Source organism: Globicephala melas, chromosome 2 (assembly GCF_963455315.2).
Source record: "Globicephala melas chromosome 2, mGloMel1.2, whole genome shotgun sequence".
Taxonomy (NCBI): domain Eukaryota; kingdom Metazoa; phylum Chordata; class Mammalia; order Artiodactyla; family Delphinidae; genus Globicephala; species Globicephala melas.
This window is the reverse complement of record NC_083315.2, coordinates 115,840,022-115,857,920: the sequence shown is the minus strand read 5'-3', so window position 1 is coordinate 115,857,920 and position 17,899 is coordinate 115,840,022. Positions and strand designations below refer to the sequence as shown.

General features: G+C 39.1%; 1 protein-coding gene across 1 annotated transcript in view; it reads left to right on the top strand.

Annotated features, from left to right (window-relative positions):
- Window positions 1-17,899, top strand: part of SLC25A21 (solute carrier family 25 member 21) — a 529,502-nt gene that overhangs the window by 357,523 nt on the left and 154,080 nt on the right. The window lies entirely within an intron of this gene.

Below are 17,899 nucleotides of genomic sequence, written 5' to 3'. Positions count from 1 at the left end.
CATTTTAGTGAAATTAGTATTTTTTTCTAATTTTAAGCAAAGCAAAATTATTCAAACTCTGGTAAATGAGTATTTAGTAAAGTGTATAGATTCTGATAAAATGTTCTTTGTTGTTTAATCACACAAAAAGGGTGGCATCTGCTTTGTTTTCTGAAATTTGTTTCATCATTGTAGAGTACCACAAGATGTTCCTTTGAAGTGATGATTTTCTTAAGGGTAGAAACAGTCATTTATAGTATTAAAAAAAAAAACTTAAAAAGGCATAAAGCTGAAAATAGGCAGTAAAAATTTGTTGTAGATAGATTCTTTTGAGTACCCAAGAATGCCTTCCTGTTGGCATTTGTTTATAACTTTGTTTGTTTTTCTAAAATTACTTCCAAACTGTCAGCCTGCAGAAAAGCATGAAAAGTTGTAATAATCACACTTCATATCCGTTAAGTTAATACAGAATATTATGGAAAATTGTTTTAACTCTTGAAAATCCCTCTACAACTATAAAAGTGCAAATGAGATTGTCCCTGCTGTTTCAGCCAGGCCTGTGAGCCTCAAAGCAATAGGATATTTATAAGAAAATTCCAGACATAGCAGTGCTGCCATGATCCATATGACCCAAACTTTCCAGTTTTCGTCTCTTGTCCTGCCTGAGGAAAAACAAAGAGGCATAAAATTTAACTTGGAAGATCTCAAATCATTGTTATGACTCGTAATGAAGATAAGTGCATTATTTTATAGAGTCAGTCGGTTGATTTGGAAGAAAAAAGCACTTTTAATTTTCATTATACTCTGGTGATTTTCAAGTCACTGTCTCTCCATAAATAGCTCAATAGCTCCAACTTCTCTCCAGCACTGTCCTGAGAAACTGGCTATTTCTGTTTTTGAGTGAGGGATTTGGTTTTGTTTAAGATTATACTGACAATCCCTTAAATTTAAAAGAGTCTTTTTATCAAACTAGCAAAGACACAGCATGAAAATTACTTGAGCATATCTATGTATTGATCTTTCTCAAATTTTATACTTGGAAAAGACTACACTGGTATCTTTAGCTGGGACTCAAATAGCTTGAAGGAAAAGTACATTGTGTATTTAAGAGTCTTTTCAATGTTTCTAATTTGGTTTGGAATTTAATTCAGCAGATTCCAGTTTGGATTTCTCAGAAAACATTTTTGCCAGCCTTATGGGCACCGTGGCTTCATTCTAAGGGTTGATGCATCTCATGAAAGGTTGTTCGAGAAATACCAAAGAGGCATCTTTAATCAGTTCAAAACTGGCATAATAAAATTATCTTGTGGTGGAAACTCATTTTACTTTAAACCTAGATAAACAACTGAAGTAAGGAGGGGCTATATACAACAAGTAATACTAAGCTTATAAGAGGAGAGTTGAATTTAAAATTCAGGATTTTTTCCTAATTTTATACCTACTGTATGTACTAGAGATGTTCCCCCACGAACTCTGATGCTGCTACATATATTTGGGTGCCGCTGTGCGCAAAAGATAAACTAGCATTTTAGCCTTAAATCTTAGCTTTTCAGCCAAAGCTTTCTAATAGAAATATAATGTGAGCCATACATATAATTCAAAATTTGCTATTAACCACATTTTAAAAAGTAAAAAGTACATTCTTACTACAGTATATCTTATGGGATCCAATGGTTAAAGTGTAGTCCTAGCAAATGATGAAGTTATGATTAATGGGAAAATATTTAATACTTCTTGAGCTCTTAAATTTGAATCTAAATTAATTAAAATAAAATAAACTCATTTCCTGAGCTGCACTAGCCACATTTCAGCTGCTCAGTAGCTACATGTGACTAGTGACTACCATATTGGACAATGCAGTTTTAAGCCAAAATTCTAGTGCTATTTTAATGGTCTTTTTGTATGTAGTTACTGTTTAGAAGAAACATGATAAAACAAAGATAACCTGCTTTCTATAGATCCACTAGAAATCAGCGTAAATAAAATTCTTTTGTGCTGGACTGACTTCTAAGCACACTTATTTCCCATTATTTTAGTTATACACGGCACGTGTGTACTGGGAGGTTTGTGGGGATGGAGGGATAGAAATTGTGGCCATGTTAGCAATCCATGACTTTTAAAATCAGATAACCATCTCCCACTTCGAAACCCATCATGAAATTCTGGTAAATCTAAGCTTTCACTTACATCCCAAGTCATGAAATTGATGACGTAGGATACTGAGGAGGGAATGGTGTGGGTTTTCATATGTATGGTGAGGGGCAGTGGTAATATTCCTTAAGAATATATTAACTTGGAAAAATAACTATCTTGCAATATTAACCTTTTCTCGCCTTATATAAGACATGCTACTTTAAAACTAAGTAGAGTGAAAATACATATTTTCTCCCATTTTGTCTTCTCCCAGGGGAGGAATGTGAGTGCTTTCTAGTTCCCTATGTCCTGAAATAAGAAAAAGGATACAACTGTTATCACCAAAGTCTTACTAGTATCCTAGGATAAAATATTTAGAGAAAAATAAGCCCTTAAAAGGGAATGTATGGATTCTGTGCCTGGATATTCACACAATTTTCATAATGCCTCAGGTTACATAGTTTACTGAAACTACCTGTCCCCCCGCCCCACATGTGAGGCACTTTTCACAGTGAATGGAAGCGATGAGACGTTTGGTTTAATAATATTAATAATTTCCCATTCGATTTGGTGCTTGTGTAGCATCTTTTGCTGGGAACTAATGGGAGTAAAAGAATGTGAATGATACCAGAAGAATGTGAAAGCGAAAATTGTGATTCGTTCCTCGGATGCAAATTCTGTATGACATATTCATAGCATATCCAGGTTGTTAACAAAGATTTTTTTTTTTTTTGCCCTAAGAAATAACATGGCAATGCATGATTCTGTGGTGATTTCTACTTGTTTCTCCCTTTTAGTTTTTACGAACATTTGCATTTTTAAATGTGAAGACTTAGATTCTAAATTGTGTACTAGGAATATGCACTATTCACAGTGCACTATCCTATGAAAAGCAATAATGTGTCCTCTCAGCAGTGAAGCAATCCACAGGGGGGAAAAATGCAACAATATGTGATGGTAATCGTATAGCTGAAGAGGAGTGAAAAGAAAGGAAGCTGTTACTGGAAGAATTTGGTAGACATGTTTTGAGGTACCTGCAAGTTCCTGCTCGGCAAGTTGCCATCACTCAAGGGCTTTGCTGAAAGGGTTGGCTTTCCGTCCATGTTTGCACAATAACTCCATTCCCTGGACGTGGCTAAGTGAGCCAGGGGTAGATAGCTGACTCCCTAGAGAATTTCAATTGTGATGTGATTTTGCAGTGAGAAAACCAACAGGAGACAGAAAGCACTCTCAAATTAGGATAACTTGAAGAGGGTTTATAAATGGATTCACTATAAGAGTATGGGCAGGGTGTAAGGAAATTACAAGGAAGAACTCAGGATCCTGGGGCTACCAGCAAAAGGAAGTAAAGCTGCTCCTATGCCTAAGCTCAAAGGTGTGTGTGAAGGGCAAGGTTAGCAAAACTTGAAAGATGAAAGTCACAAAGAAAGGGCTCCTTGAGAGGAGCAGTGAACTTCTGTTGATAGAGACAAGCCTGAGGAAGCCTCACGGGAAGGAACCAGACAGATAAATATCCCCAATGCATTTTCCTCCCTTCTTCTTGTCACCTCATGGCTTCTCATTGACCAAATCCAACTGGAAGGCAGAGAACATAGCAGTCTTTTGATGTAATCAGTTCAGATCGCCTCTCGGGGCAGCAAACAGGGTGGAGAAGAGTAGAGAGTGGATCTGCAGGAGCAAATGAAAGGTATTTGGCACATGTAGTGGCAGAAAGGAATAAGTGGTGAGCACTGGTTTTGTGTCATATTACACCAGGGCTGGGGTTGCCCTGTCAAGGTCAGTGCTGTGGAGGAGCAGGAAGCATGAACTGGTGTACAGAGAGGACATGGAGAGAGACAGAGACACAGTACAGTGTTGAGCCTTGGTCAGTTAAGGCAAATCTAGCTGCAGTAACAGGTAAACCCCTAAATTTCAGTGGTTTACCCCCAATCAAATATACTCATATAATAGTACAATGTGAGTATTACCAGGTGGTAGGAGGTTCTCCTCAGTGTGTGATTTAGTGATCCGGGCTCCTCCCATCTAGTGGCTCTGCACCCGCTAGAGCTTTGGAGTCCTCTGCTTTCTCCTTGCAGGTGATACAGATTTGATGTAAGATGTAGCTAGTCTCTGCTATAAAGGTATCTTGCAAAGTACCTCTCGCAGGAGCAACAAGAGAGAGAATGGAGGAGCCCCACTCACTTCTTTAAAACCTCAGACTGATATACACTACCAAATGTAAAATAGATGGCTGGTGGGAAGCAGCCGCATCGCACAGGGAGATCAGCTCGGTGCTTTGTGACCACCTAGAGGGAGGGTGGGAGGGAGATGCAAGAGGGAGGGGATATGGGGATATATGTATACTTATAGCTGATTCACTTTGTTATGCAGCAGAAACTAACACACCATTGTAAAGCAATTATACTCCAATAAAGATGTATAAAAAACAAACAAAAACAAAGCAAAGAAAAACAACCTTAGTCTGGAAGTAACATACATTACTTTGCTTAGATTCCATGGAAAAGAACTAGTCACATGACCTACACCTGGACAGGGGGCTGGGGATGCACTTACTATCTGGCTGTGTAGGTATCTCCCAGCATCAACTTTACACAAGGAATCACTTCCGCACCAGTCCCTGGTTGATTCCCATGTCCCAGTCCCAGTTCCCGGGAGACCAGGAGACCTCATTACACCTACTTGTCACACATGGTCTCTGTAATAACCCCCCTCCGATATGACACATGTCACTTGGCAGTGCTAACAACCAAAGCCCTCGGTGAAGCCAACATAAAAAAAGGCATCTGTTTATGCCTTCAAATTTCTAGAATGTTTAAACTTGGGATTTTAAAGAAAATTTTGTTTATCTTATTTATATATAAAAGTGTGGTATCTTGAATTGTGTACTTGTTTATCTGTATACATAAAACTTTCAGAAATTGTACAGCTTTTTAATTCTCATGATAGCTGAAACTCAACCTGACACAAGTAATATTAATATATACATATATATATATATATATTTGAACCAATCTTCATTGCAGAAAGTTCTCTTGGCATCATATATTTAAAGTTGTGAATTTACTCACTTCATCATTGAAAATACTCATTTCTCTCCTTCCTTTATTTCAAAAGTTGTCTATGTTCAAGGGAATGAAAAAAACAGGGAATACCTTCCAACTCTTCTATAAATTATATCAAGATTTCTTTTAATAGACATTTCAAAGTATGGAATTGCAGCTGTCCTGCGATTTCTGCCAGAATTTGACCTAACACACATGAGTAAGAGTTCCAAAAGTATTTGTACTGGGAAGTAGAGTGTTTTACAGTGGTTCTTCCCTTTCTTTCTTTCTTTCTTTCCTCCCCCCTTCCCTCCCTCCCTGCCTCCCTTCCTTCCTTTCTTTGTTTCCTCCTCCAAAAGGGCTAGTGTAGTACCACCAGAGCCAACAGAAAGCCACAGTGATTTGGCCAGATTTCTGAAAATATATACATTTTTCAAAAGAAATTTTCATATTTTCTCAAAGTTTTCAAACTAAACATGCATCTATGAGAATCTAAATAACAGACACTTATCACTAGTCCATAATGCAGAAGTGGAAATCAAACACAAAAAAACAAGAAGGGCATTTTATTTCAAGAAACAAACAGAAACTAAATCCACAAAATAAATAGGGGAACAGAATGAAGAAGGGATCATTATGGCTGGGGTCAGCTGTGCTATGTGTCCTCATCATCCTCATCATGTTATATTAGTTCTTGTTTGGCTTCCAGGAGCAATAGGACTCCTTATTAAGCCCTCAAAGTGAAGGAATCCCAGAGAGATAGGCACATGGCAGCAGGGCCATCCTCCCACCAGGAGGAGAGACTGTACCTGCCTGAGGTGCTCTACCTCACCGTGACCACGGTACCAGGGGAGAGAATACCAAAGGACATTGGAGGCTACCTGCCCCTTCCTCCTCTCAGGACGACCCATTTTCAAGGAAAGTTCAAACTCAGCCAGAGGCCACTTATCTCAGAAGCTCAGCTCTAGCGCAGAGCTGAGAAACAAAACACATGCAGAAATGGTCTCTGGACAGCCAAATTGCATGGTGTGCAGGGAAGGCTCTGATGTTCATGGACCTGACTCATAGTCTGGCCCCTCCAGTCCCTACTAAGGGTCATGACCAAGCTGGGTTATCTGGTCCTTAGTTCACTGCTGGGTGTTAAGTGATGAATTAAAGGTCATGGGAGGAACGCAGGAGAGAAAAATGGGAGAAGGAGAGAAAAGCAGGGAGAGTGCTTAGGGGCAGACACGCTGATGGGCAAGAAATGATAGCTCATTGCCTAGCAAGAAAAGATCGAACAAAACCATGTTGGGAAAACCAAGAACTAGAAAAGCACTATGGGGACATTAGGGCGGGGACTGGCCTGCCCATGCCTTGCAAGGCCTAATGAGATCACTGTGTAACAGCACAGGAGGGTAGTTCCTAGTCAAAGGGTCCCCACCAACCCCAGGCACTTCAAAAATGCTGTGTCGCATTCCCTGTGTACTGTTCAAGGAAGCAAGCAAGAATACCACAAATTTGGGAAGACTTGCCTGTCATTAATGTTTTAATGCTACATGTCTGTCTCCTATTAGAATGCAAACTTCTGTAAGAGGGTCAGTGTCTAAGTTAAGCAGTCTCACACCCAAGTACCCCATACAGAGTAGGCATTCCATAAATGCTAGTTAGCTTGAATTCTCTGTGAATTTCACCATTTCAGAACACTTTAGCTCTTTTATACTCAATGTTAACATATTACTTGTGAAGGGAGGGACTAAAACTCCAAATGTTTAAGTCTAATCTTCACGCTTAGAATTCATGATGATTAAATGAATGAGAGTGATTGGAGTTTCATTGGAGTCTACCAGAACTCACCATAGCAGAAATTTGAAGGAGGGTTTTTTTTTTTTGCGGTACGCGGACCTCTCACTGTTGTGGCCTCTTCCGTTGCGGAGCACAGGCTCCGGACGCGCTGGCTCAGCGGCCATGGCTCATGGGCCGAGCCGCTCTGCGGCATGTGGGATCTTCCTGGACTGGGGCACGAACCCTTGTCCCCTGCATCGGCAAGCGGACCCTCAACCACTGCACCACCAGGGAAGCCCTGAAGGAGGGGTTTTAAACTCATGTATTTACTATAGGTTTCTCGCTTGGGTGTCATTTTATATGAATGTCATGTTTAGTCTTTAAGATTTTTGGAGCCTAGGTTAACCAAGATATCCGATTTTCTGTATCTTAAATTGTAGAACAGAGAGCTATTATTTAAAAAACTAATTGTTTTAAAATGCAAAGGTACATTTATGTGAAAGCTGCTAGTTGGAATTAGATGAGCATTTTATAAAATTAAATGACTTGAACTGTCTTGAAGTGCTTTGTTACCTGCCAAAGTACCCATCTATAATTCAGCCCGAAACATTGTCTTTTATTAAACATTTGGTTAATAAGTGGAGCATAGATTCCTATACAAGTTCTGTGGACAAGTTAGGCCTGCTCCTGGGTGGGAATAATTCACACATCTTTTCTGTTGCCAGTGTTCTAAGTGATTTTAAATTATTTTTAGCATGTTATTTGATGATAATAATGAAACCACACCCTTCCACTGAGGCTGTCTCGAGTGTGGGTTCATGACATTGTCATCATTAAAAGTATTTAGTTGAGAGAGAGCGAGCAAAAGAATTTACAGAGTTATTAGATGGTGGCCTTGACAATATTCCCCAGGCATACAGTAGGCACTTAAAACACTTGAAATATGGAATAACGCAGATGTAGAGAACGGACTTGAGGGCACGGGGTTGGGGGCGGGAGGGAGGGGAAGCTGGGATGAAGTGAGAGAGTAACACTGACATATATACACTACCAAATGTACAATGGATGGCTGGTGGGAAGCTGCTGCATAGCACAGGGTGCTTTGTGACGACCTAAAGGGATGAGATAGGGAGGGTGGGAGCGAGGCTCAAGAGGGAGGGGATACAGGGATATATGTATACATATAGCTGATTCACATTGTTGTACAGCAGAAAGTAACACAACATTGTAAAGCATTTATACTCCAATAAAGATGTGAAAAAAAAAACCTCTCGGAAAGAAATCCCACAGAATAGATGCTAGGTAAATATAGAAATGTGGTTTTTTGGTCCAGAATGTATCAACCCAACTGTCTACAATGAGAGGGCTGAAAGGAATCACATGATGTCTTTTGCTCTTCAAAAAACATTGCATCTAAATTCTTCTACCAAAGATGTCCTGCCCACCTTCCCCATGCAGAGATCTCTCTCCATCCATAGTGTATACCCCGACAGGGAGAGATCAAATTAAATGAACACAATTGCCGTTCATTTGGCGATGTGTAAGTAACATTATTCCCTTGTTAACAAATGAAAAAGCTTGGCTTCAGAATAGTGATTTTACTGGTCCTTCACTGAACTCGACAGACAAATTTCTAGTACAACTGGGAGACTTCAGGGAAACCTACTCTCTCCAGTCTGCTGCCTTTCTAGCTCCAGGCTGCTACTTTTTCTTTTTTAAGTGATTTTAACCCTACAAATAGAAGGAACTGTTAAACTAAGGGGTACCCTGAGATGAGATGAAAAATGTAAAAATGCAATCTAAGTTAAAAGTGATTTACAAATCAGCAGGATTATTACCATTTTGGGGTCATTTTCAGGTCCTGTCCACCTATGAAATGCTTTTGAAAACTGTGTTCTCATTTCGATCCGATAACTCACCCAAATCTTGGTAACATATGAGGTCAATCTTAGAATAAAAAAATAAACTTCCCTTGAAATTTTCCTCAACTCTGATAAGCATAAGCATGTTTACTTCCTTAATAGCCAAGTTTATTATCTCCATTCTTCAAATTTCTTTCTAGAATAAGCTTATGAATACAAAGAAACCACCCACTTCTTTCATCTTTCTTTCTTTGACATTATTGAAAAGCGTCCTTTCTTATCAGTACTAAATAAACTATAAAATAGGCACATTTGATCAGTTAAAATAAGATGGATTGTGTGTATTAGGTCTCCAGAGACTCTGTCTTGCCTGACATTCCCCCTCACTGGGACCCAGGCTTATGGTCTCTGGTGCATAATTAATTTTTGTCAAGTGGCTCAGTTCCCAGGGCAAGTAAGATTCGGGTAGATTTGACTGCTTTTGAATCCCCTGTTCTGGAAATCTTTTATGGAGACAAGAAACCAAGAATCTGAGTCTCATCCAGAGCAATGAGCAGAGGTTCAACAGGTAAGAATGATGCCATATGGTCCTCTGCCATGAGATAGTAGGTGCTATTGGTGAACGTTAGGGAAAGTTGTGAACCCAAGTTGGTGGGGACAGGAAAGGGAGAATCAGAGAGAGAAAGAACATAGCTAACTTTTTTTTAGGGGGGTTAAATTTTGAAAAACTGACGTTATTTTGGGAATATGGGAAAACTATGATACTTGTCATGACTCTGGTTTTTTTGTTTTTTGTTTTTTTTTCCTTTTTGCGGTACGCGGGCCTCTCACTGTTGTGGCCTCTTCCGCTGCGGAGCACAGGCTCCGGACGCGCAGGCTCAGCGGCCATGGCTCACGGGCCCAGCCGCTCCGCGGCATGTGGGATCTTCCCGGACCAGGGCACGAACCCGCGTCGCCTGCATCGGTAGGCGGACTCTCAACCACTGCGCCACCAGGGGAGCCCGACTGTGGTTATTTTAATATTTGATTGCTGAAGTTGCTTTAGCCCTCTCTATTTTCATCACCTTGGTAATGGGTTTTATTTCCAATCTGTGATCCATCCTTCCCTCATTTCCCAAGTATGAGTTGGATTCATGCTAATCAACCAGTCTAATGGCCAGCCTAGGTTAATGTACTTGGGAAAATGTAGATGGATGTATCGGGGTGTGAGGTCATTTGTTGGCATTAAATGTGAATTTTAATTAAATGTAGGCACATATACACACATATGTATTTTCAAAGAGTGGCAGCACTATAATCTGATATTAAGCTTAGTTTTATAACGTGATTGGTATTTTACAAAGCAAAGTGACTGAAAGACATGCTAGTCAAGCTTTTGTTTAATTGAGACCAGTTTATGCTTGGAACATTTTAATCGTACAGCTCTGTCAATTAACCTGTTTTATTGCTTGTGGTTTAACATTATTAGATTTAGGTTGTTATATCTACTGATCATTTGTCTCTGACTTGTTAACTAGCATATCGTCATTAAAATAAATTGTAGAATTATATTGTCAGTGTACTTAGTTATTATCCCTTAAGTAATATAAACAACTGGAAGAACTTGTGCCAGATGGTAGCATAAACTCTCATCATGATTCATTTTACAATGTCAAATTTTACCCAGGTTCTAAATTCTAGGAATACTATATGTCTTATAATTGTGTTAAGATGTACAAAACTAGATCTATTTCATCACACTATTCTGGACAAGTAGGTAAATGTTTATTGTAACAAAATTTGTGGTTAGCAAAATGATGAACCATTTACAGGATATTTAAGTGTACTGTTAAAGTGTGAACTGTAAAATGTACAGTCACAGACTATCAGGTTTTAAATCTTCTTGGCTTGTGAAATGAGACTGCAATTAGATGTGTCTAGGATCACAGGAAATTACCAAAAGTATAATCAGGCTATCTGGGTTGATCTGATAGTTCAGAGAGATAATATTTTTGAGGCTCTGTTCAAAAATGTGTTCGAAATTACACGGCACAGAAGATTTCCCTTGCTTTTGTGGCCTTGCCAAGATGTTATTACCTTATCTGCAGTAATTATCTTGGCTGACTGAGCACTCCAGGTTACATATTTCTTCAAATTATAAACTGTTCTATAATAACATAGAGAAATTTATTGGTCTTCTTTACAACATCATAAACACTAAGCCAAAGCATAGCCCAGCCCACCTACTCCTAGTAAAGACATTCAGACTTTTAAACAGACAAAGGGCCTCTTTTCTTAATTTTTACCAGGTAGAGGTACCTATTTCTTTTATAAAGAGATTCTCTCCTAGGGAAATGACTGAGCAACAATCAGGAAAAGTATATTTCTTTTCCATGAATTTTCAGAATAATTTGATGAGTAGCCAAATATGTGAGTACAGCTTCTGAACTTCAGTCAGTGATCACTGCTGAGGCAGAGCCAAACTCATGACCCTTGTGGATTTGTTAACATTATTTTAGGGTGTTAATTGATGCCAGGCCTAGACTGTGAACCCAACAAGCAAAGGCAATGCTTAAATTGCAGATAAACTAAATTCCTAGAATCTCTATTTAATACTTGTGTTCTGCCTTATTTTATAATTAATTACTAACATTTCCCTGCCCCCCACCTGTTCGTTCCATTCGTGGTCTGTTCATTGTTGGGTCTCCAGAACTCTTAACCTTGCCCCTTGTGCAGATGGGTATCTCAGGAAATGTTGAGACAGAAATCTGCATCTAGAACTGTAAACCACACCCTTCCAACATGATTAAAGGACTCTTGTGCTTATCATGGCTAAGGCAACGTTATATGGATTTTTGTTATGTTTAATCTGGAGTAAAACAAAATACCCATAGCTTAAGATTTTTTTTTTTTTAATTACCACTCACGATCACCAGGGACTTAAAATTAGAACAAGAAAGCTATGGATATAGAGAAATGTTAGGAGAAAACCTTTCTCCCCAGCACTTGCTGAAGAAAACTGATAGAATCATCTCCCAAATCAGCAGTGTCAACTCCCCACCATCCGATGCTCTTTCTACAAGGATGACAAATGCAAAGCCTCCTTCCCCCTTCAGTTCAGTGGTTAGCCTTTTATGGGAAGGGGGTATTTCTTCTCTTGGGGCAGCCTCAGTATAAGGTGATTTTTCAGAGTACAAGAAACAAATATACATGATGGGAATTTTTCTAAAGATGTGCTTTCTAGGGCCTTTTTCCAAAGTTCGTAACATAGGCGTGTACACCTAAATTTCAAAGGCTCAAACGTGTCTTTGCGTGTTCAGTGACTTTGCCCATGCTCAACGAACCAGTAAGCATGCAAAAATACTCTAGGAGCAACATCTTATTTCAGTAAGATAGGCTAATTACAGTGAATTAAAATCTTTATTTAATCTTCCTACAGTTATCCTTTTAATGTGTTCTGTAATTGCAAACCTTTAGTCTGTTAATCTCTGATTCACTGGTGGGTTTCTTAAGTGTTTATTAAGGCGCACATGTAACATTCTGGTAATTACTAATAATCTTTGTTCATATCACATTTACAAAGATCTCTGCAGGGAGTTTCATTAGGCTCATCACCACTTATTGTCAGTGTACAATTTTTATTAACAGTCTCCCACCCTTATAAAATATGGAATTTGGAGCTTTACAAAACACAATGAAATGTCTCTTCGAGAGAAGAGACATTTGTTATGGCTAACAAGCTCAAATATTAAGTCAGCGTGTCACCGTCCCTTCAAAATCAAAGTGTCCTCTAATGTCTGTGGTGCCATTTTACCACTGAGGAGAAAGGCAAAGAGGAGTTAAATTACAGTTCTCACCAGTTTACACTATTCATCGGTGACAGCACTGGAGCTGAAACTGGTGGCTCCTAGTCAATGTCTCAGTTTCCCAAGTGCCTCACCTCCTTTGACACAAAGGTGTAATTTTTATGTAGCAGTGCATTATGGTAGCATAAAATTCCACTCAGGAAGAAAACAACCACTGAGGGCTATCTCTGGTGGTAAAGGTACCCCTGCATCCCCACCCTAAACAAAACCAGACCTTCGCGCCACCTCCTTGAGAGCTGAAATCCCTTTAACAAGGGACAAGTTCTGGAAGACGGCATATCAAATTAAAAGCCACGATAAGGATAAATGATTGGTGTGAATGCTTTTCTGAGAGCAGGGTTGAATAGGGGAAGGTAAGAGAGAGCATGAGAATACTCTTGGACTGGAAAATGATCTGGAGGTGATGCTAGAAATAAAACCCACCTATCTCACTGCTTTGCTTAGGATTGGTGGCAATGCCAAAGGGATGGGTTAGGATGGCTTTTGCCCCCATTCCCAAATCTCCATCAGTTCCCAACCCTAAAGTACCGCAAATAATCATATGATCTAACTAAAAAGCAGAGCATGTGCTATGCAAATATAGCTTCAGGACAAATCTTATCACCTACCCCAATCGGACTCTGCAACTCAATTGCTGCCCTTCATGTAAATATATAGATTACATATACATATACATGTATATATACATATATATATATATATGTGCATGTGTGTGTGTGTGTGTGTGTGTGTGTGTGTGCACGCGCCCTAAAGCCTCCACTTCCCAGTATAGACTCCATCAGCCAACAGTAGATGAAGATGATAGATGTAAAGTTTACTTTGGAAAATAAAGGCATTGCATAAACGTGAGATTTAGGAATTTTCAAACAAACTCATTCTACAGCTTTTAAGGCAGTAATAAAGTCATTGTATTTCTCAACACGTATCATTCTTATGATATCTTAGGAAGTGCTCAGACAAGCTGAATGCCTAAAGTGACATTTCTAACAGTGCTAAGAGTCAACAACAGACTTTGGTATCACTGACTAAGCACACAATCAAGTCGGAGGAAATAGTGCAGTAATGGTTCTTGACCAGTTTAAAGAAAAATATTTCAGTGAGTGAGAACATTCTTTTGCTTCTAAAAATATGCTTGTACATTTGCTCATGAACATTGAGCAGCTCTTCCTTGCCCTGTCGTAACCGCAATAACTTGCTTCATATTTATGGTGTGGTGGATGGTAGGGCTGTTCCCTCCCAGTTTTGAGAGTGTGTAGCACCAGGCTCCCTGGCTCCATGGCAGATGGGACCACTGGCTGCTGGGCAATGGAGCGTAGGGTTTGAGCCGCACTCCTTTCCCTGTGTTTCTTTCTGACCTGATATTAGGCACTGAATATTTCTTAAGTATTACTCCATTGTCCAATTTGCCCATTTGGCAGCAAGTTTTCATCCTAATAAAAGAAGTTCCTCAGATGGAGATTCCAGATGTGGCCAAACTGCTTTTATTAGGACAATGGGAAAGTCCAATCTTTTCTTCTAGATAGATATCTTGATTGTATTTAGAGTAGTGTGGCTTTGCCTTTGTAATTTTACAAAGAGTTCTATTACGTAACTGGGAAATTGTCTCCTCGAGTATAGAGAGAATTTGTTAGCACAGAACGCAGCTTGGAAAATGCTGATGTAAAGCCTCAATTCGAGAGAAACCTTTTAAGTTGCTGAAATGTAAGAGACGAAGAAGGAAATTGCTGTTTTACATGATTGACCAAAATGCACTGTAATTATATCAACTTGAAACAGATTCCTTAGAAGAACTGATAACTCTGTGATCAGAATAAGTCATGTGTAGTGGAACTAAATACAGCATGGACTTTCTCTGCAGAGTGCAGACACGCCGTAAGTGAGATGTGCAGTAGAAGTGACAGCTGTACTTGCCTTTGCCTGTTTAATGGGACCTCTAGCTACTTTAGGATAGTAAGGAATGGTGGGAGGCTTTACAGAGGAATTAGTATGTACCATGCCTGACCATCCTTTTGCATTGCTCTGCAACACGGCTTGTGGACTCTCCTCGTGTGATGCTATTTGATGTTGCCGCTCCTGTTTGTAATGAACACAGCATCACTCATCAGACAGTCAGCTTCTAAATGGAACACTCCTCTAAGATTCCGCTGACTGTCCTTGCTGCCTGTTTTAAAGTGGGAGGGTAAGGTTTAATCACAGATATTTAGCCCAAATATATCCTTCCCGTTTTCCCTCTTCCCTCTAATGTCACTGCATAATATTGATACTATTTTCTGTCAGCCATAGATAAGATCATCTCCAGTAAAAGTAATACTAGTGTTTATTCAGTGCCAGTAAAACTAATTGTCTGACATTGATACTCTGAAATACTATTCCTAAACATTATTCCTTGCATATGGTAATCATCTATTTGTACATCTCCTTCACATAACTATAAACTTCTAAAGGGCAGGATTATTTCTTATTTCTTCATAATGCCCCAAATAGTGGAGTACCTAATACATAGTAAGTATTCAAGAACTCATTAACTGAGAGTAGTGGATTGGAAATATTATCATCTGTTGGATTCTGAAAAAAGAAAGAAATTGCAACTAATGAGTGAAGTGCCTAGACTTCCAATAGCCAAGTTAGATAACTAGTTAATTAAGAAGTAATTGTACTCTGTATTCATTTTTGTGTAAGCTGACAGAGGACCCACCTTGGTATTACTGGTACATGCAGACATCATAGACAAAGCTGATGTCTCTAACCCCATCAATAAAAGAGGAGCTAAGGTCAATTTTCTTGCCATTAGGATTCACTTGCTTTGGTCCCTCTGGTGACTCACAGTTCCTTCTAGGACCGGGTCACATGACTGTGAGATGGCCACAGAGTTATCTGAAATGCTCCGCTGAGGAGCAGGAAAAGGCCAAACGCTCTATATTGGTCATTGACTTTATCTCATAAACACCCTCCTCTAACCCGCTCAGGTCTCCATCCACCCTGAGCAGCTGAATGCCACCAGCAGGATGCTGTAACATCCATCCTGAACGAAACACTGGAGGTTGTCATGGTGGGAGATCTTTTCTTTCACTTCTATTAAAAGGACATCTTTCCCTCTCTCAATTCCCCACCTGAAATGCTTCCTCTTGGCTTACTCTTTTTGCCTCTCTGAATCCTATAGGACCAGCTTAAATCCCTTCTCCCTCCTGAGATCCTTCCTGATCCTCTGCAGAAAGCAGTAATTGCTCCCTCTGATGAACACCTGGGCAACTTGTGCTGATGCTACTTGACATTTTGGATATTTTCCCTTTTATTGTAAAAATTTTTTTCTCATTTATTTATTGGGTTTCTTGAGAGTGGGGATAATGCCCTGGGTTTTCGTAAAACCTATAGCATCTTATTTCATATGGCAAATATTTAAAAAATACTTGGTAATTTGGGAGAAAAGTATCCAGAAAGGAATTTGACAGGGGGAAATGCACTTAATGAAAATTATTACAGATATTATGAGAAAAATCTATAAGCATGTAATGTTTTTATAATATATAAAACTATTTTAAGTTATTCTCTTGAAAGTTAGACATAAGAAATTTTTCATACCCAACAATGAACGTAGGTTACAAATATACAAATGCAAAGATGGAGATTCTTTTCTGAATTAGGATCAAAGTCGTATTTTGGAAATCGCTCTCTATGTTCCAAGATTATTTGTTGTATAAACTTACCTGTAGTTATTCCATTGTACTGTTTTGTGTTTAGCATTAGTTAATTCATTTGTATCCCAAGTCCCAGATTATCTCATCTACATACAGTAGTCCAGAAATACCAAACGTGGTCCACCTACCTGACCATCAAATCATGTTCTCGATTCTAGACAGAACCGCTTACTGAGTCTTCTAGGCCAGTGGTTATACACACACCAAATGCACCTCTGGATCCAGAACAGTTTAAATGAGTTAGTTGTAATGCTTCATGATCTTCTGATAAGCTCCATGCAATTTAAATTTTAGGGATACAGTTCTTGCCTAGAAACTAACCTCCTAAAAATGATCATACTAATAGAGATGTAAGTTTGACAAGCAAAAACATTACGAATATTTATGACATTTTAAACTTTGGCAATAGTAAGTCTAGGGCAGTGGAATATTACTTGCTGGGTTGATGAGGATCAAGAGAGGATCATGTTGAATGTATCATTTAAAAAACCCATTGATTTAAAGAAAAAAACAATCACCCAGCAAGCACACCTCTTTTATTACATTTGTTTCCTCCATTCATATTCTGGCATCATTATCTTCACCCAGACTATCATAATTGCCTTCATCATCATTCTGCCCTCCATACTCCCATTCTAATCCACCCAATCAGACAATAAATATTTTATTAGGAATTTGTGTATTTCAAGTACTCTACTGGAAGAATCAACTCCTTCATCTCAGGACGGCTACTCTCCGCACAATCACGTTCAGCACCTCTCCACTTCACAAACTCAAATGTAATCCAGCCTCACTTTCCAGTCTTATCGTCTACTTATTCTGTTCATATGCCCAATCACTTCAGTCAAAGCAAAATATTCACACTTCTCTGTGATATATGTGTTAGTTTTCAGCATAATTCCCTGGGGCCTAGAACTATAAAATAAATCATTCTCAGAATTAGAAGTTGTGTTCATGTCATAAATCTAACAATCTGAGAAAAGCATCTTAGAGTAGACAGTATTAGGGGTGTTTCTGAGAATTTCCATTTTAAAAGGCTTGCTAAAACCGTGGAGGGAAGTACAGAAGGAAGAAGGGGCTTAACTTAGAATTGGGACAAGAAGGTTAAACACAAGGAGTAGGCAGCCTAAAGAAAAGCGAAACTGGAGAACTGGGGTGTAGGGAAATGACAATACTTGTCGTAAATCTCATTAGAAACAGACCCCAGGGAAAGACACAAAATACGTAAGACCCTCACACCGGGAACTTCCACATTTTGAAGGCTAGAGTTCTGAGATGCATGATCATACCAAAAACGAAGACGAAAAAAAGAATTTGGCTTTCTAAAATGGGATACATCTTTATTGCGCACAAACTACATGCAGAGCACTGTGCTTCTGTGAAGGTCCAGGTAACCGGAACTACCCCTAGTGACCACTCTGCTCTATCATGAAGTACTGATAATAAATTGTATCACGGTATGACCCGAATTCTTGCTCTAAACGCAGGCTCCTGTCTGCCAGAATGAATTCCAAATTCATAATCAGGATCAAAGTTAGGCCATATTAGCTGCTCTGTATTTTTAAACTTTGTATTAAATT